The sequence below is a fragment of the Sitophilus oryzae genome, unplaced genomic scaffold (genome assembly GCF_002938485.1).
Source record: "Sitophilus oryzae breed Bouriz unplaced genomic scaffold, Soryzae_2.0 scaffold_811_pilon_pilon, whole genome shotgun sequence".
NCBI classification, from domain to species: Eukaryota; Metazoa; Arthropoda; class Insecta; order Coleoptera; family Curculionidae; genus Sitophilus; species Sitophilus oryzae.
Genome location: NW_022147430.1, coordinates 407,293 through 432,578, shown reverse-complemented (window position 1 = coordinate 432,578; position 25,286 = coordinate 407,293).

Below are 25,286 nucleotides of genomic sequence, written 5' to 3'. Positions count from 1 at the left end.
CGTCGAATGAAAAGTGGGAATTTACCGAGTCCTTTTTCTAATGCAAAAACCGACGGACAGTGAAATTATAAAATTCTCCTTATCAGAACGTAACATAAAAGATAAAATAACAGAAATAATCTGTCACAATATACCAAAATACTTTATTTTGAACTCTGGATTTTTGTTGCACCAGCAGAAGTTCTAAAACCTAATAATTAGTAGTAATAAACTAAAACACTGATATTTTTATGGGTTAGGATTATAATCTTTCAAGATTCTATTAAAATATATTTTCGAATTTTTTACTCTGATCTTGTAAAAAATACCCCAGTGCAGTTATGACCTTCACCATGTCGAAATAGCAAAAATTTTTAGAAAGCTACGACCATTGAAAATAATTAGACTTGGTAACCCTTATTAACATACTAAAAGTTCCTATTTATCCGATGTGTGCGTCATAAAAAAAAAGCGGCCGCCATCTTGAATTTTGGTACTTTTTGGGAAAAAATGTAAATAACGCGAAAACGGTTTGTTATAGCGAAAAACTTCAAGAGGTAAAAATTAAAGAGAATAAAAAACTCTATTAGAATTAATAAAAAATAGTTTATTATCCTAACGCAATGACGTACAAAAAAATTTTGAAAATCGAGCAATTTTTAAAAGGAATCACCGAAATGCAAATTACTAATTTTTTAAGCTTATTAACAAATAACATGGATATTTAGCATCAGTTCAACTGAAATACAATCCTTGTGACATTTTTATGAAATATTTTTTATTGGTGGGTTAATAATATTTCAAAATTAACAGAAATTGTAAAAGATATCCTTTACTAAATATATGTGTACTAATAATGTGCGAAAGCAGTCTCCACCTTGTCCCGGTCGGGGCTATTTGCACCTAAACCAAGGTCTTATTGTTACCATTTTGTAAACAACTTGTTTTTAAAAATACAGTGACAGTGTGAAAAATTAGGCTACAGGTTGGAAGAAATTCATTTGCACTGATCGTTAAGTTAATGTTACGGTTGATATACAGGGTGGTGCGAACTGTATTCCGGAAGCTTCGACAGCATATCCTGCAAATAAAAATAAGTAAAAAAGTTCATATAAATATATGTCCTAAATTGCTTCGTTTCGGAGATACAGGGTGGTGTAGAAGTTTAACTTTTATTTCGTTTTTTTTTCCAAATAATTTCTGAACTAACATATATATTTAGATGAAAGTTGACGTCTGGGTGTTTTTAGGCATGAAAAATTTGATTTCGATATCAATATGACTTGTAGGGGGTGCCACCTACATGATTTTATATTGATTTGAGAATTCATAATTTTTCGTCCGTACTTGTATAAAACTACTAGTTGAAAAAATATGTTTTTTGAAATTTTTAATAAATATACTAAAGTAGTAAATTGTAATTTTAAGATATGTGGATCTGCTAGAATATTGAGGTGATCCAATATTTCCTCCTGTTCCTGTTCCTGTATAATATAATAACTTTTACTGGCAACCTTTAGTACATGTTACTTTCACTAGTGAATGTTAGAAATTACTAGGCAAAGTCGACAAATCTCTTTAAAATCGTCCAATGCGTAATTTGAACAATCACTGAATTTCCGACTTTCACTGTAACATATATACAGGGTGCTACAAATTCGAGGTACGAGCATTGGTATCTCGGTAACCATAATAGATACGAACATGGTTAAATCGCACCAAGATACCATCAAAAAAGTTTTAAAAATTTCAAGGATTTCTGAGTTTTTTGGAAAAAAACGGATTTTTTTGAAAATCAATTTTATTTTTTCCTGGCGTTACTTTTTAGGAATTCAAAAAACTAATTGCACATTCTCATTGCCATTTTATTAGGGCTATCTGATAGTATTTTTAGATTTTCAAATTAGCTGATAATTTGTGAGATGCAGAGGCCGACTTAATTTTTTTAAATACGGACCTGCATTTTTTATTTCAGATTTTGAAAGAACTCCCCAACCAAAAAATCCGTTTTTTCCAAAAACCTCAGCCTTGAAATTTTTAAAACATTTTTGATGACATTTTGGTGAACATCTCAAGACGCAACTTTGCCCCAATTTAACCATCTTCGTGTCTATTACGGTTTCTGAGAGATCAATGCTCGTACCTCGAATTGTTCAACATCTGTGGAGAATACATAATGAGAAAAGTCTTACAGAGGTGGCGAGGCGGACTAACGATAGGTGGAAAAAAGATTATAAACCTTAGGTATGCCGATGACACCTTAGTTCTTGCATGCTCTGAGGAAGAACTTGTTGAAATAATGAGAAGGTTGAGTAAGATTAGTGCGGAACATGGCCTTATACTAAACAGAAGGAAAACGCAAGTCATGATAATAGACCGAAATCCTACTAACATCAGGGAGATGGATGATTTTGAGGTGGTTGAAAAGTTCAATTACCTCGGATCCCTCATAATAAACAGGGGAGGCTGTGACGAGGAAATCATACGCAGACTAGCAATAGCTCGTAACTCGACTATAAAACTAAGACGAATATGGAAAGACTCTGCAATATCCCATCACAACAAATTAAAATTAGTAAACGCATTGATCTTTCCTATCGCTACTTATGCATCGGAGACCTGGACTCTGAAAACTACAAATAGACGAAAAATAGATGCTTTCGAAATGTGGGCCTACAGAAGAATGCTGCGAATTTCATACACAGAACATCGGACCAACGTATCAATTCTAAGGCAGTTGAAAGTTAACACAAGACTTTCAACCAAAATAAACCAGTCATACCTTAGGTACTTCGGGCACATTGGAAAAAATTGACTGGAAAAAATCATAATCGAAGGGAAGATTAATGGCAAACGACCAAGAGGAAGATCTCCGACGCGCTGGGTGGACCAAACCAAAGAAATTACTGGTCACGGCCTGCAAGAGGCTTCTATAGCCGCTCCAGATAGAGAAGGATGGAGAACAACGATCCGAGCAATGTCACCATAATCGGAGACATGATGTCATGACCATACTACGAATAAATATACGGACGAGAAGAAGACCTCGAATTTGTAGCACCCTGTATAGGTTTAGTTTTCCTTCTGAAATAAAAGAAAAATGAAAAATAATTAAACTTCAGCCAAACAAACGAAAAAAAAATCGTTTGTTTCGCTACGATTAAGGCGCAAAACGGAAAGAAATCGTGGGTAAAGTGAAAAGTTGACAAGCCCAAATACTCGGTTATCGATAGGGGCAGTCGATCGCACAGAAAATTGCCGAAGCCTCTATAATTGATAGCCGGCAAATAATGCCCGCCAGCAGCCGAAGAAGAATTGGATTTGGCGTTGGATTGTTGTGAAATGTCGATTCGGGATCAAGTCGGACCTTAGTAGATTGAATAAAATATGATTTAATTTTAAGGACTGGGAGCTTCGGGAGTTTAAGTTTAAACGATTTATTGATTGGTTAGATATAATTTGGGAGAAATTAGGGATGGGTTGTTATTTAACTATCTGTTATTTTACAACAGTTATTTGGAAATAACATAACGCAACCGTTGCTACTTCTAAAAAATAACAGATATAAAATAACGACACCTAAAGATCGACCGCTCGTGAAACGAAGTCGGCGCTCTGCATTGTCACAAAATCCTATGCGGTTCGAACCAATTCCAAAAAACAACTAGTATGAAAAATCTGTTATTTCGACAATATTCGATAACGGGCGGCGCGCCGACATACGACAGTCGAGATACCACGGAGTGGGGAATGCGCCACGGCGAACGTTGCAGCATCGGTCGATGGGTTTGCAACAGCTTAAAAATAACAATATATAAAATAAGCAGCTTTTTTAAAACAGTTGCAAATGTTGCATGCATAAATCGTGGCGGTCGAGATAACCAGAGTGGGAAAATAAAATATAGTTCAGTCATTGGGGATTTTTGCTTGGAAAAAAGTCCGGAAGTTTTGCAACTTTGCAGGTTTATAGGTTTTGGGGTCCCTAACTAAAATCCATAAAATGCACATTTCCAGACTTGCCGCCGGCGCCGCCATCTTTCCAAGATGGCGCCCAAAATCGGTATTTAGTGAATATCTCGAAAACTATATGTTTTTTGTGATAATTTGAGGAGAGCAAAATTAAAGAGAATAAAATTTCCTATAAAATAAAAAGGTTTTATAAAAATTTTCGCTAAAGTCAACCATTTAGGCACAAAATCCCTGGAAATTTTACAATTTTGCGTAAAATATGTCGATTTTCCGAAATCAAATGTCGATTAGGGTTCACTAAAACTAATTTTAGTTTAGTTTTTTCAATTTTGTCATGAAACAGTGGCGTATCATTAATTGGCTCATTAATTTATGAATAATTAATTTTAATTATTAAAAATGTGTACTTGTTTCCACACCACCCAAGAGATAAAATACATGGCGCGTTTATTTTAACGTGGTCTCCCCGGAGGCCTACTCCACTAGGTAAATTAAAAACTTTAACTTATCTGCACAAGTCCGACGGATCTGGCTCATTGATGTCAAAGTCGATCGTGTCTGCTGTGCTGGGCTCATCAGGGTGGTCTCTCAATACGTCCAACTCTTCATCTTCAGCCGCCAGAGGGATATCTACAGGCAAGCCCAACCCCTCTTCATCGGATTCGTCGAGTGACACTTCAGTGACGTTGTCGCAGGAGTCCCATTGCAGTATGCACAAATCATTGAACATTTTAATCCTGCTTTTCAGGCATTTGTGGCTTTATCACAGTTGTTGGTTTTGCATTTACAGGATAAAAATGCCACTAGGGATTTTGGAGCTGGATCTTTCAACTTTGTGACTGGAGTAATGCCTGTTTTTGTTTTCTTCCATTCCCCCATTCTTCGGCATATTTTGTGTAACCAGACCAATGCTGAACCTGGTGGTAAGTTCGCAATGAATGCTGTCCAGCACGACAATTAATTATTCATAAATTAATGAGCGAATTAATGATACGCCAATGTTTCATGACAAAATTGATGAAACTAAGCTAAAACTAGTTTTAGTGAACACTAATCGACATTTGATTTCGGAAAATCGACTATAGTATTTATATCATATTTTACGCAAAATTGTAAAATTTCCAGTGATTTTGTGCCTAAACGGTTGACTTTAGTGAAAATTTTTTTTTATAGGAAATTTTATTCTATTTAATTTTGCTCTCTTCAAATTTTTGCGAAAAACGCATAGTTTTCGAGATATTTACAAAATACCGATTTTGGGCGCCATCTTGGCAAGATGGCGGCGCCGGTGGCAAGTCTGGAAATGTGCATTTTAGGGACACTAAAAACTATAAACCTGCAAAGTTTCAGAACTTCCGGATTTTTTCCAAGCAGGCCCCTTTTTTGATCCCCAATGACTGAACTAACAGTTGAAAATCTACTTTTATGGTTTTGTTCTTTAATCCGTACATTTAATAGTCTAGATGTTTTACTAATATAAAATTTATCGCATTCACATGGTATTTTGTATATTACATTTTTAGTTTGTTGTTCAATGTTCAATGGTTTAGTGTGAGTTAAAATGGATCTAAGTGTATTTTATGTCTTTTATGTCACTCAAAATATATTATAAGCATGAAATTTAGTATTTCTCGTGTTCTAAATTCAATTTAAAAATTATTGACCATGTTATTAAAGTATGTTTTGTAGGTTAGAATTTTTTTTTTCTAAAAAAAATTCTTTTTAGGTTAACTCATATAATTGCACACACTATAGTGATAATACTATGTCAAACTAATTTTGTTAGCTAAATTATCCAGAGTTATTAATATATAACGAGCGAAGTCGTATTGAAAATGCAATTTAATTATCTCTAAGCTTAATTAAATCTAGTTAATCAGTATATTATTATTTAGTTAGTGATTATATGATATCTTACAATAGCTAATATGTTGAATAGCTCTTTGTTAAATATTTATAATTTTCGTTGTATTAACTTTCATATTATTATTATACCTACATATTAATATTTTTTTTAACTTTATACTATTTTTAATTTTTCTTTATTTACAGGTATGCTGACTTACAGACAGAAGCTTGTAGATCGCATAACTAGCAGATAAACTGATGAAAGGTAAAATATATTCCTTTAACTGAAATTCAGTAGTTAAATATTTAAACATCCGCTAACTCAACGGGGTCACCCACTGGAGCAACAAGCAATAAGCAACCAGCAACACACGCAATATTATAGCCTATTGATAATATTTGATCTTTAGCATATTGTTAATAGGCGAAAATATTGTGTATTGAGGGTTGCGTATTGTTTATTGTCTGTTGCTCCAGTGTGTTTTTTTATCTTCTTGAAAATTTGAAAATTTAAAAGTTTTGACTGTGTTGAAATCGACATATATTTTAATGCAAAAAATACAATTTTCAATAAACAGTATTAGTTCTATTTTATTCAATACAACTATGGTTTACAGTTGGGGGTTGAAACCCTTGGTGTTACAACAGCAAATTAAAGTACTAGTTCACCACAATACACCTAAATACTTAACTTTTAAATACAGCAGCTGATTAAAACTGTTTTAATCATATGCTGCTGATGCTAACGTGGTTAGTGAAACGCCCGTCCTATGTTTAAAAGTAAAATGGTTTGCTTTATTGTGGTGAACTAGTCTTTTATATTATTATAGTGCTCAACAACATGCAATGCATTAATATAACTTACATATTATAATAATACTTACTAATCTATACTAATATACAGGGTGTCCCAGAAATGAGTGCAGATATTTTAAGGGGTGGTCTTTTATATTATTATAGTGCTCAACAACATGCAATGCATTAATATAACTTACATATTATAATAATACTTACTAATCTATACTAATATACAGGGAGTCCCAGAAATGAGTGCAGATATTTTAAGGGGTGGTAGATCTGGTCAAAATAAACATATTTTCTCTTTACCATTTTTAAAATAAATTGAAAATAACCGAGTTATTTAACTTTGAAAATTTAAAAAAATAATCGCAACATTTTGAGAACCGCCGGCAGATATCGCCAACTACATCCAATTACCCGGATCAAGCCCGGATTTCAGTTAATTCGACGCACTGTGTTGCCATAGGGACAAGAAAGTATATGTTAAAACTAAGTCATAAAATCACAACACCTGAGGAGTTTACAGAGATGCATTACATTTTTAAGATTGTGATATTATTACATAAAATAAATTAAAAGTTAAATGTTTAATAATGTATTAAAAAATGTGTTAAAAAAGTTAAATTAAAAAACTTACCCAACATTAAAAAAGATACTTATGACAGATCGATGTAACTGTGACAGGTCTCTTTTTCGATATACACTTAACTAAAATACACTTCACTGTGCTGCTTTACTTGTACATGCTGTAGTTATTATAATAACTACTAAAATAACAGTCCCCATTTTTAACACATTATTTTCATATAGGCCTCATCACAATTTGAATCACTGATTTACAAAACACCTTGAAAAGCACACATTACTTTGAATACCTTTCTAAATGAATAAATGTTGAGAGTTACCTCCACTTTCCGAAATACTTTCAATCTATTATCAAGATCTTACCGCCACTTTCCGAACTACTTTCAATCTAAGAAAATACATGTTTCACTCAACAATTTTAAATACGTATTTGGTGCTTGTCAGATATAACACCCTCCGAATTTTGTACTTTTTTTATATCGCTCGAAAGCATACATCGAAATAAGTATTTCAAGCCAAAAAAAAGTGTGGATGATCCATAATTTAATGAAAAAATAAACATCTAATTATTGCTACAACAGGCTACTTTCTATGCGAAAACTCCTCCAAATTTTGTCGGCGTTGCCAGATTCCTTCATTTCTTCTTGAAAGGTTCATTAAAAAAACACGTGCTGGTCGGAAGAAAACTCGCGTTAACAACAGATTATTTTAAAATCAAGAAAAGACGATCGCCTGAGGAACTGCTCCTACCCATAGCTGATATTTTGCCTACGAGATCTGACTATTTATAACTACAAAGTTGCACGAAAGAGTTTTGATTGCATTGGTTTCAACTTGTTTGGGGGTTAATCTGTTGTTTTGTTTATATTTTAATACGAATCTGAGTGCTTTCAATGTCTTGATTTTAAAATAACTTATACGAAAGCAATCAGATTCGTATTAAAATAAAAACAAAAACAAAAGATTAACACACTCACGGAAAGGTTGAAACCAACGCAATCAAAACTCTTTCGGTCTCAACTCTTTTTTTGTATCATGTAACGTACCGAATGATCGAAAAAAACGGCGTCAGCCATGGCTATGAAATGAACATCGCTGTCATTTTATATGTAAAATTATATGGGGAATGTCATCGATCGTCATTTCCAAGCCAGCTGGACGCCGTTTTTTTTCGATCATACGGTATTATGTATCATACAAACAAGAAATAACTTTGGCAACAATGCTTAGGCAGCTTACATCCTTAACAACAAATGGTGACAGACGGCTCCAGCGGCAAGTTTGAATCGAAAGAGTAAATTGATCAGGCAAATATTACAAAAGATATCACCAACTCTATTTTTGACTTATCATTTATTAATGCTTCTCACTGATTAATTCTGACATTTATATTAATAAAAAATGCATATAATCGTCATATTTTACAATAATTACACGCTTATACAACTTCACCATAACCTAAAAATGCACTTTTAATTTATTTATTTTTCAATAAATTGTGGTTCGTCCGCAATTTTTTTTTGCTTAAAATTCTTATTTAAGTGTATGCTTTCGACTGATATATAAATAAATGCCAAATTCGGAGGGTGTTATATCTGACAAGCACCTACGTATTTTGTTTTTTCACTATTTTCTCTATGTATTTCAACAATTCCATGGACAATACAATGGTCGCGTCGGCCGCCGACCAAGAGAGCGGCGCATCACTGGTAACTGCTCCTTTGTCGCGCCGCCGTGTCGAGCTTGCGTCATGCGAGGTTGCCGTAGTTTCAACAATTTCAAATTCAAGACACTCGAAGCAATCAAATTCTTATTAAATTTTAAAAATAAAACAGAAAAACATGAAAGGAAACAAACAAAACACAAATGAATTGGTTATTGATAAGGTCACAAAAAAGAAATTTCTAAAATGTTTATCGTAATTCAGAATTCAATACATCGAAAATAGCCCGACGAATAATCAACTCACTTTTGTTTTGTTTATTTCCTTTCATGTTTCTTTCTTTTATTTTTAAAATTTAATACGATATTGATTGCTTCGAATGTCTTGAATTTGAAATTGTTGTAACTAGGGCAACGTTGCTTAACATCGTCGTCTGACGCAAGCCCGCCACGACGCGACGGCGCGGCGACCGGCGACTCAAAGGACCAGTTCACACGCGGCGGTTCTTGGCTGACGGTTAGGCCAGAGAAGAACAACCGGTTAGGCTGTTGATGGAATTGTCGAAATACATCGAAAAAATAGCGAAAAAACAAAATACGTTGTCAATAATTGTTGAGTGAAACATGTATTTTCTTAGATTGAAAGTAGTTCGTAAAGTGGCGATAAAGAGACAATAATTCTCAACATTTATTCATTCAGAAAGGTATTCAAAGTAATGTACGCTTTTCAAGGTGTTTTGTAAAACAGTGGTTCAAAGAAAACAAACAAAATAAAAATGAATCAATTATTCGTTGGGCTGTTTCTAAATTTCTTGAATTGAATTCTAAATTACGATAAACATTTTAGGAATTTCTTTTTTGACCTGATTGTGAATAATATGAATCATTTTATTAAATTTATTCCAAAATAAAGTTATTTTGCAGCATAACAAAAGATTTTCGTAAACGTCATAAACGTAATGTTTTAGTTAATTTTCGGTGGTTTTTGTTAAGTTTTCATTGAAAGGGTAAGTACTAAAAATAATTAATGTGTTTTTTCTATAATTATTAATAATGAGCACTGATAAAAGATTAAATTTAACATTCCTAATTTTTGAGTAGAAATTTGTCTATGAATTTATAAATGTAGAACTATGTTCCGCCGAACTATGTAGAACGTGGATAACATAGGAGGTTGCAACACTGTAAGGTTTAGATACATCGTAGGGAAATCTCAGGTGAATAAACAAGTGGCACTAAAAAGTTTTTTCAAATTTCCCGGAAAATGTCAAGAAAAATTTTAAATTTTCAACATTTTTTTTTCGCAAAAAAAAAACGCATAGGCGTGTTTCTGGGGTTGAATTATACTACCAGTTAAAATATTTGCACTTATTTCTGGGACACCCTGTATAAAATCCTTAAGTGACTGACATACTGATTAATCACGATCCTGCTAAAACCACTCAACGTAAGAAGCTCAATTTTGGCATACAGGTTGATTCTAGGGTGTAGAGGTTCGATAAAAAGGGATTTTTCGAAATTCCAGTTCCAAGAGGGTGAAACGACCCCTCAAATATTACAATATTTTTTATTTAAAAAACGGTCAGGTTTCCGAAAAAACGCTTAAACACGTATATTTTATTTTGTTTTTTTACATATTTTAAGATTTTTTAAAAATGTATACAGGGTGTTTCGAAAAATTTGGTTATTGATTAATCACGATCCTGCTTAAAGCGCTTGACGTAAAAAGCTGATTTTTGGAAAACAGATTGACTTTAGAGTGTAGAAGCGAATTCTAAGGGGGTGAAACTATCCCTCAAATATTAAAATATTTTTTATTTAAAAACCGGTGAGTTTTTCCGAAAAACTCTTAAACACGTATATTTTATTTTGTTGTTTTACATATTTTAAGATTTTTTATAAATGTATACAGGGTGTTTCATAAAATATGACCATTGAGTAATCACGATTCTGCTTAAACTGCTTGACGTTTAGAGCTGATTTTTGGCAAACGGATGGACAGTGGGGTGTAGAGGATCGATAAGGAGGGGTTTCTCGAATCTCAAATTCCAAGAGGGTGAAAACGTCTCTCAAATATTACAATATTTGTTATTTAAAAAACGGTGAGTCTTTCGGGAAAACGCTTGGATAAGCATAATTTATTTGGCTTTTTTACATATTTTGATATTTTTTAAAACATCATACAGGGTGTTCCAAAAAGTTGGGTAATTTCTTAACCACGATTCTGCTTAAACTGCTTGACGTAAAAAGCTTATTTTTGGCAAACGGATTTTTCGAAAGTCAAATTCCAACGAGATGAAACTACCCCTCAAATATTACCAAGTTATATAATAATATCGCCATATTGTTTTTTCTCATGCTGACATAAATGTGAGAAAATTTTATCCAGTTTGTATGTTAATGGAAATTCTTGCTTTGCTTTATCATCACCATTACAAATGATTAATTCGACGCGAACGAAGTCGCTGGTACCCGCTAGTAATACTAATATATTAATAATACTTACATATTATTAGTTATATTTACCATATCCCTTGCGTTAAAAACAGAGTTAGTAATATTTAATTAAAAATATTACTTATTAGTAATTTTTAACTAAAAATAAAATTATTGTTGGACTATTGCCCGACGTTATCTAGGAAGTAAAAAACGGAGTTAATTTATAACTTTATATAAAAAATATTTAACACTAAGCTAATAGAACTAATACAGTTTATTAAATACAAAACCAGTTATTTAATTTAAATATAATATTTTTGACACTAAAAATATAAACATTATAAAGTGTATAAGATGATATATTCTATTTGAAATTATTATAACTAGATGTAATAATATTTAAAATTATATAAAAAAACAGATTACTTTTCTAAAAATTAGACCAAGATTTTTCTATTAAAAAATATGAAACTTTATCATGCCAATTTAAAATTCTAATTCTAAACGATTTTTACCGTGGAAAATTACTTTCGAAATAACCCAGTATAAAAATAAACGCATTAAAAGGTGAACCTGTTTATTCATTTAAAATACATCCACCATTAACAAATATTTTCAATTAGTAAATTAAATTCTTTATTTGCACGTCTGTTGATAAATATTGAAATTAACAAAATCAAATTAAATTGTTCTAGGTAATTTGTAACAAAAATAAATATACCAGTAATTTTACTGGTACGCTTTCCCAAATTAAATTCGTTTGTAGTGCGAATCTAATAAAAGAGGATTTTATTCTGTTTCGGTAAATGTAAAATTGTTTTCGAATGGTGTTTACGAATTATACCTATATCACAGAACAAAGAATTTACATTTAAACGCGGTTGAAATTATAAAGCGGTTGATATTTGAATGTTTTTTATCAAGATTAGCAAGAGAAATATGGCTGTTATATCTGAACCAGCTGTATTTGTAAATTATATTAACAGCTTTTACCAGATATAATTAGAACATATGAATTGAAAATATAAATTAACTCTAATAATGAAATGGAAAACAAATTTAGTAAGTAGTAGTATAAGACTCTTGCCTTGAATTGCTGATATAGAAATTTAATTCCATACTGTGTTTGTCATAATCCACATCAACCTGCTCTTTTAAGCACAATTAATATTAGATATTCTGCGTTGTGTTTGTCATTTTGTGGAATCGACCCAAGCTCATCTGATGATGCAGTAGGGCTCCGAAACCGGTCGGTAGTGAGAGCAGGTTGATCCACATTATTACCAACACAGTGTGGAATCAAATTTCTATATCAGCAATTCAAGGCAAGAATCTTATAATATACAGGGTGGTCCGAACTGTATTCCGGAAACTTTGGCAGCATATTCTACAGATAAAAATAAGTAAAAAAGTTCCTATAAATGTATGTCCTAAAATGCTTAGTTTCAGAGATACAGGGTGTAAAAGTTTAATTTTAATTTCGATTTTTTCCAAATAATTTTTGAAGTGACGTTAATATTTGGATGAAAATTGGTGCCTAGGAGTTTTTTGACATGAAAAATTTGATTTCGATCTCAATTTGACTCCTAATAGTAGAGGGCGCAACCTCGAAGAGTAATAACTTTTCGTCCGTACCTATATAAAACTACTGAGTAAAAAAATATACATTTACGACATTTTTTACGTGAAAGACGTAATAAGTAAAAAAGTTCGTATAAATGTATGTCCTAAAATGTTTACTTTTGCGGAGATACAGGGTAGAAGTTTCATTTTTATTTCGATTTTTTCCAAATAATTTCTGAAATAACGTCAATATTTGGATGAAAATTGGTGTCTGGGAGTTTTTTGACATGAGAAATTTGATTTTGATGTCAATATGACTCCTAATAGTAGAGGGCGCCACCTCGAAGAGTAATAACTTTTCGTCCGTACCTATATAAAACTACTGAGTAAAAAAATATACATTTACGACATTTTTTACGTGAAAGACGTAATAAGTAAAAAAGTTCGTATAAATGTATGTCCTAAAATGCTTAATTTTGCGGAGATACAGGGTAGAAGTTTCATTTTTATTTCGATTTTTTCCAAATAATTTCTGAAATAACGTCAATATTTGGATGAAAATTGGTGTCTGGGAGTTTTTTGACATGAGAAATTTGATTTTGATGTCAATATGACTCCTAATAGTAGAGGGCGCCACCTCGAAGAGTAATAACTTTTCGTCCGTACCTATATAAAACTACCGAGTAAAAAAATATATTTTTTGAGGAGATCTACAGGGTGTCCCAGAAATGAGTACAGATATTTTAAGGGGTGGCAGATCTGGTCAAAATAAACATATTTTCCCTTTACCATTTTTAAAATAAATTGAAAATAACCGAGTTATTTAACTTTGAAAATTTAAAAAAATAATCGCAACATTTTGAGAACCGCCGGCAGATATCGCCAACTACATCCAATTACCCGGATCAAGCCCGGATTTCAGTTAATTCGATGCACTGTGTTGCCATATGGACAAGAAAGTATATGTTAAAAGTAAGTCATAAAATCACAACACCTGAGGAGTTTGCAGAGATGCATTACATTTTTAAGATTGTGATATTATTACATAAAATAAATTAAAAGTTAAATGTTGACATTATGACAGATCGATGTAACTGTGACAGTTCTCTTTTTCGATATACACTTAGGTAACTAAAATACACTTCACTGTGCTGCTTTACTTGTACATGCTATTATAATAACTGCTAAAATAACAGTCCCCGTTTTTAACACATTATTTTCATATAGGCCTCATCACAATTTGAACCACTGATTTACAAAACACCTTGAAAAGCACACATTACTTTGAATACCTTTCTGAATGAATAAATGTTGAGAATTATTGTCTCTTACCGACACTTTCCGAACTACTTTCAATCTAAGAAAATACATGTTTCACTCAACAATTTTAAATACGTATTTTGTTTTTCGCTATTTTTTCTATGTATTTCAACAATTCCATCGACAGCCCAAACGTCGCGTCGGCCGTCGGCCAAGAGAGCGGCGCATCAGTGGTAACTGCTCCTTGGTCGCGCCGCCGTGTCGAGCTTGCGTCATGCGAGGTTGCCGTAGTTTCAACAATTTCAAATTCAAGACACTCGAAGCAATCAAATTCTTATTAAATTTTAAAAATAAAACAGAAAAACATGAAAGGAAACAAACAAAACACAAATGAATTGGTTATTGATAAGGTCACAAAAAAGAAATTTCTAAAATGTTTATCGTAATTCAGAATTCAATACATCGAAAACAGCCCGACGAATAATCAATTCATTTTTGTTTTGTTTATTTCATGTTTCTCTGTTTTATTTTTAAAATTTAATACGAATTTGATTGCTTCGAATGTCTTGAATTTGAAATTGTTGTAACTACGGCAACGTTGCTTAACATCGTCGTCTGACGCAAGCTCGCCACGACGGCGCGGCGACCAGCGATTCAAAGGACCAGTTCACATGCGGCAGTTCTTGGCTGATGGTTAGGCTGTCGATGGAATTGTCAAAATATATCGAAAAAATAGCGAAAAAACAAAATACGTTGTCAATAATTGTTGAGTAAAACATGTATTTTCTTAGATTGAAAGTAGTTCGTAAAGTGGCGATAAGAGACAGTAATTCTCAACATTTATTCATTCAGAAAGGTATTCAAAGTAATGTGCGCTTTTCAAGGTGTTTTGTAAAACAGTGGTATGTCAAATAAAACAGAGAAACATGAAAGAAAACAAACAAAACAAAAATGATCGACTATTCGTTGGGCTTTCTAAATTTCTTGAATTGAATTCTAAATTACGATAAACATTTTAGGAATTTTTTTTTTGTGACCTGATTGTGAATAATATGAATCATTTTATTAAATTTATTCCAAAATAAAGTTATTTTGCAGCATATCAAAAATTTCCGTAAACGTCATAAACGTAATGTTTTAGTTAATTTTCGGTGGTTTTTGTTAAGTTTTCATTGAAAGGGTAAGTACTAAAAATAATTAATGTGTTTTTATTCTATAATTATTAATAATGAGCACTGATAAAAGATTAAATTTAACATTCCTAATTTTTTGAGTAGAAATTTGTCTATGAATTTATAAATGTAGAACTATGTTCCGCCGAACTATGTAGAATGTAGATAACATAGGAAGTTGCAACACTGCAAGGTTTAGATACACCGTAGGGAAATCTCAGGTGAATAAACAAGTGGCACTAAAAAGTTTTTTTCAAATTTCCCGAAAAATGTCAAGAAAATTTTTTCATTTTCAACATTTTTTTTTTCGCAAAAAAACCCTCATAGGCGTGTTTCTGGGGTTGAACTATACTACCAGTTAAAATATTTGCACTTATTTCTGGGACACCCTGTATATTTCTTATCCCAAAATTTAAAAAAATATGATGGTTAATAGTTTTTCGGGAAATTTTTACATCTTCAGATGAGATTTTTATCATACAGAAATATATACAGGGTGGTACGAACTGTATTCCGGAAGCTTTGGCAGCTTATTCTGCAGATAAAAATAAGTAAAAAAGTTCGTATAAATGTATGTCCTAAAATGCTTAGTTTCGGAGATACAGGGTTAGGTTAGGTTAGTGTGCATAAATTAAGACAAAAAACAAGTCATCAAGTTTTTCTTTTTAATATATCAAACATAAAACATCCATCTGATAATTGTACCAAAATAAAAAATAGTACAAAATATCGCATCTCTTGAATATTTAAAATGTTGAACTGAAAGCTTGCAGCTTGCAGACATTATCTATATGGTCATAGTTTGCGATATCAAAGGGAAAACCTGCAGGCCTGACTCGCGATCGCTATTGTTTTACCTGTTCTTACCGTTACAGTCCATAAAGGTTTGTTTTTAACTGAATGGGTAGAAAGCATTCCTTTTTTCCGGTATTTAAAACCTTATCGCCGCTGGGAGTTTTCAGATAAAAGTGTTTAGCGTTTGCTGAATGGAAAGGATGTTTTGCGATTTGACTTTTATGTCAGAAATATCCTGTGCGATAGAGCTTTATCTTCTTTCGGATGTAATTGTGTTATCTAGGTATACATTTATAGCAAAAACGAGTGTAGAATTGTAAATGTGTACGTTGGAAAAAAGATTGATCAGATTTTTTACTCATATTACTTTTATTTATAATATAAAATCAATTCGCAAAAAAGTGCTAAGAATCACATTATTGTAAAGAATATCAGATTGCATGTAAAATATTTATATTTTTTACATTACATTATAATTACACAAGTTTACAAATTATCAACTTTTGGACCCGAGCAGATGAGAACGATTCTTAACGTTATTTGATAGCCCTGAACTCAGATCTTCAATCCGTTTGTCAAGATTGGCTCTAGTTTTCGAGTTCGCGCATGGCAGTAGCACTGCGCTCTTATAACGGCCCGGGTAGTTGATGCACGATCAGTTGACGACGTTGATACCACTTGTAAACCCACAGTTTTACTGCCAGCTCTTCACATTAAACTTGGCCTTATTAAGAACTTTGTCAAAGCGCTCAATCGCGAAGGACCAGCTCTCCAGTACTTAACCAAGTTGTTTCCAAAACGGTCATACGCAAAAATCAAAGAAGAAATATTTGTCGGACCTGATATTTGAAAACTAATGGTTGACGCAACGTTTACAAAATGTTTAGCGCTTGATGAGGCAGCAGCATGGGCATCGTTTCAAAGTGTTGCTCACAACATTCTCGGTAATCATAAATCACCGGATTACAAGCAAGCAATCGACAATTTGTTGCAAAATTACCACAAGATTGAAGCTCGAATGTCTCTCAAGATACATTTTCTACATTCACATCTTGATTTTTTTTCCAGAAAACTTGGGCGACACGAGCGCAAGGCAAGGAGAGCGGATACACCAAGATATAGCGAAAATCGTAGCGATACCAAGGATTTTGGGACGAAGGCATGATGAGCGATTACTGTTGGGCCCTAATCCGTGAAACAGATCCCAAGTAGTATAAAAGACACAGTTCAACCTCTGTTCATTTCTGATTTATATTGTTTAATTCAATAAATGACCGTTAACGGTCAAAAATAATAAAATAATGAGTTTATTGAATATTTCGAAAACTAGAACCAATCTTAAAAAATGGAGTGCTGATTTGGATTCAGCTCCAAAAATTATGTAAGAAATTGCTTTTAGTTGCTCAGGTCCAGAACCGTGTATACTTGTGTTATTATTACATTATTTCTATAATAATTATAGTTACTTTGTTTTTTTTTCGATTACCAAGTAAATCTAAACAGTGCTTTTAAGAATAAAATATTTAATAAATAAAATATATTGTCGTTGCAAATGTGAAAGTACTATAAGTGTTATAGAAAATGAGAGAAAAAATGTTTAATACACTCATATACAAAAAAAAAAGGCAACGGAGAAAATGTTGGTCAAATTTAAAGTGTTACTATATTTTTTTTTAATTTTTAGCCGTATTTTTGTAAATGAAGCAAGCTGTATAACCTTTTATTCGTAAACTCAGTTCCAATGACAGTACGAACGGACGTATACAGGCAGTTATAAGCCCAAGGCGGCAATACAAAATATTAGGGTATTTTTGCAATTTTTTTTTCTTTGTGTACTTGAGTATTACAGTTGTTTTCTTTAATATCGTTAGTTCTGATATCGTTATTAATGTTTATTAAAACCCGGACAGTACCGTTAGTCTTTAAAGTTTTTTTTCAATATAATATAGAGTATCAATGCAGGTGTAACATGAGTTTACGACAATAGTCACCAAAACTATCTCGTTATATTAAAAAATTACAAAAAGTAATAATAATTAAAAAAATTGCAAATTGATCGTAATCCGTTCATTTCGCTCTTAAAAATTAACCAAAGCACGTATTGACATGAATTAAAAAACAAAATGCTCAAGAATCATGATATTGCTCATATTTTTGGCTAATTTATTCATGAGCAGGTTTGAAGTGGAGACTAGGAATCAGTTTGAGTATTTTCCAAGAGTATGGTTTAGGTATGTGGATGATATTTTTGCTGTTTTTGATACACATTCAGATACCATAGATAATTTTATTTCTAAGTTAAATAATCGTTTTCCTGCCATTAAATTTACGCATGAAATTGAGAACAACGACAGATTACCATTTCTAGATGTATTAGTTATTAGAAATACTAATAATTGGCTGGAATTTGATATCTATAGGAAAAATACGACCACACGCAGATATATTCCTAATGAATCACATCATAGTGTTGAACATAAAATGGCTAGTTTAAATTTCTTAGTTCATAGATTACTTAGTTTCCCACTTTCCAATGAAAGATATGAAATAGAAAGAGATTACATTAGGAATGTAGCTGAGTGTAATGGATATTCTCCTTCACTAGTTAATAAATTAATTAGAAAACGTAGGTATAGTTTAATGATTTCTGAAAATTCGACTTTTCAAGTGGAGAAAGATACGTCTAAATATTTTTCGATACCGTTTGATAGAGAGTTATCCCGTGGTCTAAAAGGAATTTTTAAGAATGTCAATTATAAACTTGTGTATAGTGCTAATAATAAATTACAACAATTATTAGGTAATCCAAAATATAAAACACCTTCATTGGAAAGGTCGGGTATTTATAAAATTTCTTGTAAAGATTGTAATCAGAAATATGTTGGGCAAACTAGAAGCTCAATATTAACTAGATTTAAAGAACATTTAGCTCAGATGAGACATGGTAGACCGGATAAATCTTGCGTTGCCGTACATATTTTTGATAAAGACCATTGTATAGATCTTAATTATTTAAAATTAATTAAACAAGTCTCGAATTACAGGCAATTAGATGCATATGAAAGCATCAGAATTAATAAATGTAAAGATAGTATGAACAGAGTCAACGGTCCAATTCCTTCAAGTTCTTTGTTCCTACTACTCTAGTGGCGGAAATCTAACTGTTACGCTCAGTGGGCTCTGACTCGGTTGGCTAGATTTTGCCACGCCCACTCCGTGCCCACTGAGCGAGTATATAAACGCTCAACTTGTAGATTGTACTTTAGTTTATTATCATCTGCTGATGATGCTAACATGGTTAGCGAAACGCGCGTCCAGTGTAAAAGTAAAAGTGTTTTGGTGTATTGTGGTGATTTAGTGTTTTTATTTTGCTTAATAATCTGTTTAAAGCTATATAAACTTTTACTTCATTAGTCACTATAAATGATGATAGGTAATCGATTAGATAACAATTTACAACGAAGTTGTTGAATATGTGGTTCCATAGACACAAACTAACTGACTTGTTTACATGAGAACACATTTTTACATACACAATTCGCATTGTTCTGATTAACCGTTCTCTGAAAAATTGTCGATAATCGGTATTGTATTTAATTAGTATGTAATATTAAATTTTCAGATAAAAATGTTTAACGGCTGATGAATGCAGAAAATGTTCGCGATTTGACTTTTATGTCAGAAATATCCTGTGATAACTTTATCTTCTTTTGGATATAATCTATATATATAAATCTGACTGTCCTGACTGATACTGACTCATCAACGCCCAGACCAAACCCTTGACCCTAGAAAGCTGAAATTTTGCACAGGGGTTCCTTTTATGATGTTTACGTAAGATAAGAAAGGATTTTTAAAAATTCATCCCCTAAGGGGGTAAAAGGGGGTGGAATATTACAATATTTTTATTTAAAAACGGCAAGTTTCCGAAAAACGCTTAAACACGTATATTTTATTTTCTTTTTTTACATATTTTAAGATTTTTTAAAAATGTATACAGGGTGTTTCGAAAAAGCTGGTCATTGATTAATCACGATCCTGCTTAAAGCGCTTGACGTAAAAAGCTGATTTTTGGAAAACGGATTGACTTTAGGGTGTAAAGGTTCGATAAGAAGGGATTTTTCGAAACTCGAATTCTAAGGGGGTGAAACCGCCCCTCAAATATTAGAATATTTTTTATTTAAAAAACGGTCAAGTTTCCGAAAAAACGCTTAAACACGTATATTTTATTTTCTTTTTTTACATATTTTAAGATTTTTTAAAAATGTATACAGGGTGTTTCGAAAAATCTGGTCATTGATTAATCACGATCCTGCTTAAAGCGCTTGACGTAAAAAGCTGATTTTTGGAAAACGGATTGACTTTAGGGTGTAGAGGTTCGATAAGAAGGGATTTTTCGAAACTCGAATTCTAGGGGGGTGAAACCGCCCCTCAAATATTAGAATATTTTTATTTAAAAAACGGTCAAGTTTCCGAAAAAACGCTTGAACACGTATATTTTATTTTCTTTTTTTACATATTTTAAGATTTTTTAAAAATGTATACAGGGTGTTTCGAAAAATTGATTAATTGGTCATTGATTAATCACGATCCTGCTTAAAGCGCGTCACGTAAAAAGCTGATTTTTGGAAAACGGATTGACTTTAGGGTGTAGAGGTTCGATAAGAAGGGATTTTTCGAAACTCGAATTCTAAGGGGGTGAAACCGCCCCTCAAATATTAGAATATTTTTATTTAAAAAACGGTCAAGTTTCCGAAAAAACGCTTGAACACGTATTTTTTATTTTCTTTTTACATATTTTAAGATTTTTAAAAATGTATACAGGGTGTTCCGACAAATTGATTAATTGGTCATTGATTAATCACGATCCTGCTTAAAGCGCTTGACGTAAAAAGCTGATTTTTGGAAAACGGATTGACTTTAGGGTGTAGAGGTTCGATAAGAAGGGATTTTTCGAAACTCGAATTCTAAGGGGGTGAAACCACCCCTCAAATATTAGAATATTTTTTATTTAAAAACCGGTGAGTTTTTCGGAAAAACTCTTAAACATGTATATTTTATTTTGTTGTTTTATATATTTTAAGGGTTTTTAAAAATTTATACAGGGTGTTTCATAAAATATAACCATTGAGTAATCACGATTCTACTTAAACTGCTTGACGTTTAAAGCTGATTTTTGGCAAACGGATTGACTGTGGGGTGTACAGGTTCGATAAAGGGGGTTTTCGAATTTCAAATTCCAAGCGGGTGAAAACGACCCACAAATATTACAATATTTGTTTTTAAATACGGCGAGCCTTTCGGGAAAACACTTGGACACGCATAATTGATTTTGTTTTTTACATATTTTGAAATTTTTAAAAAAATCATACAGGGTGTTCCAAAAGTTGGGTAATTGATTAATCACGATTCTGCTTAAACTGCTTGACGTAAAAGCTTATTTTTGGCAAACGGATTTTCGAAAGTCAAATTCCAACGAGATGAAACTACCCCTCAAATATTATACCAAGTTATATAATAATATCGCCATATTGTTTTTTCTCATGCTGACATAAATGTAAGAAAATTTTATCTTAGTTTGTATGTTAATGGAAATTCTTGCTTTGCTTGATCATCACCATTACAAATGATTAATCCGACGCGAACGAAGTCGCGGGTACACACTAGTCTTGATATAAATTTATAGCAAAACCGAGTATAGAATTGTAATGTATACGTTGAAATTAAATAATTGATATTTTTATATCACTCTTAATTATAATATAAAGTCAATTCGCAAAAAGTGCTAACAATTTCATTATTGTAGTCGAAAGCCAAGTAACTGCTTGGTATTTGCGGCTGATTATCGATTGCTGCTGGCGGCCTCAAGGTATTGCCAAGTTAAATAACTCGGTTATTATCAATTTATTTTAAAAATGGTAAAGAGAAATATGATTTTTTTGAGATCTAACACCCCTTAAAATACTCGCATTTATTCCTGGGACACGCTGTATAAGCCATATGACTCTTCGGAGAAGACTACATTTATTCAAGATAATAATTTTATCTGTGTAGTCAGAGGTATTTATAACTAATTATGGCAATTACAGAGCGACTATTTAATTTTTATATCAAAAAGAGATAAATTAATATTACATATATGTTGAATAAATTTATGCATAACTTAGTAAGCCATTACCACATGGTTTTTATAGTTCTGATACACATGTAACGTCGGGAAAACAAACAAGACCTTTCGCAGGGCCGAAAAAATGGCAGCCATTATCCTGATCACGCTCGGGGATGTCGTGCTGAATCGAAATTACGTAAATCCACCCGTAGGACGACGGCCATGAATTAATCGGCGTAACTGTTTGCCCGGGCTCGCGGAAGCCCCGATAAAAAATTGATTTAATTTGGAAGATGCTGCACGGGACGAAGTTGATGAAAAATTAAGATTTTGACGTTTTACTTTATTAACTCGAGCGTTGCTGGTAAAATATTTAAGTCCTTGCAGAAAAGGTGCTCAAGTTCAAGGTTCTATGGGCGCTGGGCCTAAGTGAGAGTATGGTGATATCATGTATTGAATACCCCTATTTCTTTGGACCAAGTATTCGACGCTGCGCTATATGTGAGGCCTCAGGCAGGCTGTGGCCCACTATGGTCTTAACTTGGTCTACTCACCACTTAGGTGGCTTTCCACGTGATCGCCTTTACTTTTGGTAGAGACCTTCCCAACCACGATCGGTTTGTCCATTGAGGTGCCGCTCCTGGTATTATGGCCAAAATATCGCAGGATTGACTGATTTAATTTTGTGATCAGACGTGTCTCAATTTTTAGTTCTTCAATAATGGAAATGTTCGTTCGATGAGCCGTCCATGGTATTCGCAGCAGTCGTCGATATACCCACCTCTCCAAGGCGTTTTTGTTTATCACTTTCCTTTAGTGTCCAGGATTCAGAGCCATACATAGCTATGGGGAGTTTGCAAGTGTAATAAGTGTGGGAGTTTGTAGAGTGTAAATGTGTGTATGGAAAGTGCCAAATTTCAAGAAAAATGGTTTACCCAATACTCTTAAAAATAAACAATATATGTATATTATTTTTATTTAACATTTCGAGGGCTCTAATTTCTTGGGGAAGCATTTTAGGGCATATGTTCATAGGAACTTTTTGTTTTATTTTTCTGTAGAATCACCCACGAAGTTAGATACACTGTTTTTTTGACACCTTGTATAGGGACGTCCATTTCATCATGAAAAATCTAATGACAAAAAAATTGTTACTAAATAATAGTGTCTAATAAACATTCACAAAATTCCTTACAAAATAAAAAATTTTAATTAAATACAAATAACATATACAGGGTGGCGCCTCTCATACGCCGCGGAAGCTCCATGAAGAACAGTGGTTGTCATCGAAACAAAATATTGTGAGCATATGTAGGTTAATTCAGAGCACTTTATAAAAATATAGAGAGTTCTACAGGGTGTCCCCAAAAAAGTTACACATCAAAGTTGTGTTTTTTGTAATGGAACACCCTATATATTAATCGATTTTCGGATTCTAGGAAAAAAATAAAGGTGAGTTCTATTAAAGAAGCATATACCTAAAATCTAAGGGTTTTGACATATTTCACATTTTGTAAAAATGAAGAGTAAATTTTAAATTTCAATAACAGCTACCTAAATTTTAGTTGACCTTGTATAGCCTCATATTTAATTACAGTAATTATTGTATGTTAAACCAAATTGAAATTTGACCCAAAAAGTTAAACAGGGTGAGTCAAAATTAATATGGAACATTAGTCACTTTTAAAAGCAAGTTACTCCTTTATTTTAAATGGAACACCCAGTATACTTTTCCAGTGTTCAATGGGGAATTTATATATCTTCAAAATATTATTAAGGTTGCCTACGCCTCAGACAAAGATTTTCCTAGATATTTTTCTTTTTATGATTTTGCGTCAGTAAATCTTTATTATTTGAAAAAATCTAGGTGGCTGTGTGATATACCTTTTGTTAATTTAACAAAAAATAAAAATTGTAGAGTAAAATACTCAAGGGTAATCAAAAGATACACGTTTATTACATATTTTAATTATTACAGAATTAAAACTAGATATAAACCTATAATTATGCCACAAAAAATAGCTAGATGGAATCAAATGCTCAAAATGCTTCCTTTCCTGTTAACTGCATAAAATGATTGTCTTTTCAAAAGGATCTTTTCATTTTAAAAGGCATATGTGGAGTTCTACCTCGAAAAGCAGCTACAATAATTTCTCTCATGTTGTCGAAACTAGTTGATCGAGTTTTGTAAACACTGTCTTTAACATATCCTCATAAAAAAACAAACTAGATAAAATCAAGAGCATTTAAGTATTCTATTAATTGCACACTGCATTCACCAACTAATATAATCATATCAATTCTTTCTGATGTAGGATAAGTTTGCATTTTTGGTTTTGGTTTTGCAAATTTCTGAGAATTTTTTTTTGTTTTAACTGACACAATATGATAACTAGTTGTTAAAGTTGGACTAATTAGACAGCTAGGTTGAAGTAACGTCAAACCTATTACAGCCACCTTAGATTTGATCAAATAATAAAGATCTACTCAGATCAAATCATGTAAATGAAAATATCTAGGAAAATCTTTGTTTAAGGGGTAGGCAACCTTAATAGTATTTTGAAGAGACATGAATTCTTCATTGAATATCGGAATAATATACTGGGTGTTCCATTTTAAATAAGAGAGTAACATACTTTTAAAGATGACCAATATTCAATATTAATTTTGTCTCACCCTGTATAATTTTTTGGATCAAATTTTAATTTGATTTAAAGTACGATAGCTAATTTAACTACATACTAGGCCATACCGGGTAAATTCTAATTTAGGTAGCTTTTATTGTAATTTAAAAATTGTTCTTTATTTCTAGAAAATGTTAAATATGTCAAAAACCTTACATTTTAGTCATATATTTCTCTTATAAAACTCACTTTTATTTTTCGCCCAGAATCCGAAAATCAATTAATATATAGGGTGTTCCATTACAAAAAACACAACTTTGATATGTAACTTTTTTTGAGAACACCCTGTAGAACTCTCTATATTGTTAAAAAGTGCTCTGAATTAACCTACATATGCTCACAAAATTTCATTTCAATACAAACTGTCGTTCTGTATATAGTTATAGCACTGTACCTTCATTTCAACTAAATAGGTAACGT